This window comes from Austrofundulus limnaeus, unplaced genomic scaffold (genome assembly GCF_001266775.1).
Source record: "Austrofundulus limnaeus strain Quisiro unplaced genomic scaffold, Austrofundulus_limnaeus-1.0 Scaffold712, whole genome shotgun sequence".
NCBI classification, from domain to species: Eukaryota; Metazoa; Chordata; class Actinopteri; order Cyprinodontiformes; family Rivulidae; genus Austrofundulus; species Austrofundulus limnaeus.
Window position 1 is genome coordinate 230,080 of NW_013953114.1, and position 3,976 is coordinate 234,055.

The following is a 3,976-nucleotide window of genomic DNA, read 5'->3' on the forward strand; positions in this document are numbered from 1 at the left end:
TAAGTAAAATTATCCCAGCTACAATGACAGACAACAAATATTACATTCTTAGTATTACAACTAAAACTGTTTTTGACGCCGCCACCGCAGTTTGTCCTTCATTAGCCTTCGTAGACAAGATGGCGGTGCAAGATGGCGGCTGCCTGTGTGGCGACCCGCGACCATGGAGATACAGTATAAACAGCTTTTTATAAGATAAAAATAATAAAACAAGGTCTTTGTCTGCAATTAGACATGTTTTATTATTGTCATTAGTGATTATCTCAATTTCAGCTAAAATAATTGACAAAATCCTACACACTGTGCCTTTAAAGCTGCTGTATATGCATAATACATCTGTTTTTGCTAACATGTCATGTTCTTTTTTTGCATAGACATTTTAGATTCTAAACACTAAAAATACTGTAGTGAGAACTCCTTCCTGCTGTCCTTGCACTGCAACACACGTCAGCCACAAACAAACACAGCAACAGCGCAGTTACAGACTGGATCTTTAATTTTAGTTGATGTTAGAGGAAGAAGATTTGGTGTTTTTATTGTTAACTGAGACGGAGCTCTGATTTGCAAGTTGTCACAAAGTCTGCCGTTGTTTCTGACAGATGATGCGTGTCCTCATGCTGCCCAGCTGAGACGTACTCCTTACTGCAAGTACAGAWAAAAGGGAGCCACCTGTGTCTCCTGCCACAAGTTCCTTGACTATCTTTATAAGATTTATTTGACTACTTTTGTAAGTTTTGCTTGAACAGTTGTAAAGATGGCTGCATTTTCTAACAGCTGCATCCAGCTGCTCCTCAGTAGAACGGCTATGAGCCACGCCAGTGCATGCTGAAGGTTTTGTCTTGAAAATGCCAACAGAAAAATATAATCTGCAATAACAGAGATGAGACCAGTTCTTTTCACAACTGCATCTTAAGAACCCGTTCACCACAAACTGAATCAAACACAAGGGACAGCTTTCTGTAAGAGTTTAACCCAAAACCAAGTTTGTGCCGAGGATTTGGGCACAACTCTTTGATTTTAAAGGGGTCAGATACCCCACAAGAGTTACCCCTGCACAACATTATCCTTCATCAGTCCAGTAAAATCCTTCAATAGCATGGTCATAAGCCACCTGCTTGATTACAATATGATATATAGATTTGTTTGTATGACGGTACAATRTTTCTCAAYATCATWAAGTCTGTCATGATACGATTTTGATTCAGTTCACAAGTAGGTGATCGACACCTTGCAATATCATATGCCAATAAGTTAAATGAGCATATTGATCCACATCGGCATATGATGACGATATGGATTGATGTTTTCATTTTGCCTTGATGTAATTGAATCATTAATAATTTAATGGATATATTGATGTGTATTGAATAGATATAGGTACCGAATTCGATACTTTTTTAAGTACAGACCGAATACTGTCGGTACTACCGAGAACCTATTCACGTAACATCAAACAGTACCATATTTCAGTACCTAAGCGCATCATTGCGACTGTATTGGCATAAGAGTGGTGAGTTTTCCATGCTTGTCCTGAACGCAGCATCACGCAAGAGCATAATGATGTCAGCAGTAAACAGAGCTCGGTCTGAACGTAGATTGAAAGCCTCACAGCTCCTAAACTCATCAAACAGACTGCCTCTGAATTATCTGGTGGATTAATTTTCTTGTGAACACGATGTTCACTTGCTCAAAGTAAATAAAGTACCATCACGTACTTTATTTCACCCTGCCTACACTCACCAAGACAAACAATGTCCCCTTGGCTACTTCAAAACAGAAAGATAAACTCCCTGTTTTGACTCGATTTGGAATAAAATGCTCCCGAAATCTACCTCGGCTAAAATCAACAACTGCAGAAGCGACCAGACGAGCGTCTAACAATTAGAATTTCAGTGTGTGGTGGGCCAAAAATAGCCATAGCTTTTTGCATAAGGTGCTACTGAAAATATTAGCTCACCGTGTTTCTGTCACAGACAGGTTCTTTTCAGCTCTAGTCCCAAAGGTCACCCACANCCATATTTCAGTACCTAAGCGCATCATTGCGACTGTATTGGCATAAGAGTGGTGAGTTTTCCATGCTTGTCCTGAACGCAGCATCACGCAAGAGCATAATGATGTCAGCAGTAAACAGAGCTCGGTCTGAACGTAGATTGAAAGCCTCACAGCTCCTAAACTCATCAAACAGACTGCCTCTGAATTATCTGGTGGATTAATTTTCTTGTGAACACGATGTTCACTTGCTCAAAGTAAATAAAGTACCATCACGTACTTTATTTCACCCTGCCTACACTCACCAAGACAAACAATGTCCCCTTGGCTACTTCAAAACAGAAAGATAAACTCCCTGTTTTGACTCGATTTGGAATAAAATGCTCCCGAAATCTACCTCGGCTAAAATCAACAACTGCAGAAGCGACCAGACGAGCGTCTAACAATTAGAATTTCAGTGTGTGGTGGGCCAAAAATAGCCATAGCTTTTTGCATAAGGTGCTACTGAAAATATTAGCTCACCGTGTTTCTGTCACAGACAGGTTCTTTTCAGCTCCAGTCCCAAAGGTCACCCACAGCGGCCGAAGTAAGGACAGATCACAACCCGGACACAATCAGCAGAGGAAGACAGGTCAGCTTTCTCAGAAGCTGAAAAAATAAAAGCCTTCTTTTCCCATTGTCCAGTGGTCGTCCAAAAAAGTCGGTCGCTGCGGGCAAACTCCGGTCCTTGGAGCCGCCTTCAGACAACGCCAAAGTTGTGGTGGCACGATTTACCAAGAATGCAGAAACACGTTGGAATAAATGCACAGAAAGTCTGCGTGTATGGCCGTCAAATGATTTAATTTGAGCAACAACAGAGCAGAAGTCAATCAGAGAAGTCTGTCAAGTTGTGGCTGGCTCATCAGCGCAGAGCAGCTGATAATATAACATCCTGTGACATGCTTACAACCAATCACAGTTCGCCAACTGTGAACCATCTAACCAATGTCAGGACTGTCAGCCCGGAAACACCTTATCAAAATGAGGTCATGCATTGCTGGAGTCTTGAAGTCTGGGCCGATAGATTAAAACAGCCGAAACTAGTTATCATGAAATGTGATTACTGGACAGTGTCAAGGCAGAACAGATATCCATAATTATTCCATAACACACCTTAAAGAAATTTGTTAAACAACTGATGTTACAATACAAAGAGTTGGATGTTGTCTTGATATTCGTTAATTTTATATATTGAAAAATATGTTAAAAAAATAAAAGTTTATTATTTAAAAAAATCAACGCACACAAAGTACCGAAAATTGGTACCATTAAGTACTGGTACTGATTCACAGGTACTGGATATTGGTACCGAATCGATTCAAATGCCAAAAGTACACATCCTTAGTATTGATACACCCCTACAAGCCACCTCTTTGTCCCTGAAGGGATGTCCTTTTCTTYTTGTTCTACTTTTTCTTTGTATCAAAAATCTCTATATGATTTTATGTAATTATTTATAATAGCTATCCAGACTGAATGATTTTCAAGAGTCAAAGCAATTCAGGTTTTGGCCTGAACTCTGTATGTTGTATAATGCAATAAGTGTTCCACACTTGATTTAATGTATTGAAGTCTGGGGTAAAGCATACAAAAGATTACAAATCCTATTTTTGCTTTACAGAAAAGAGCTGTAGAATAATCACTAGAAAACATTACAGTCACTCATCAAATATATTATTTGGTCAATCGAAGTTATAGAAATTCTGCCATTTGGCTGATTATAGTATTTTACAGGTCATGCATAAGGCTCATAAAAATACATTACCTTTAAACATCCAATTACATTTTATAAAAAGAGAGGGTTTTAATAATCTCAAAGGGACAGAGATGTTTGTAAAACCTAAATTTAGAACCAGTTTGAAGGAACAGTGTACAATTATTTTTTGAATTATTTTTTTAAAAGGACAGATATACGATTTTTTCTTCTTTGTGCTGCCTTTCATGATAT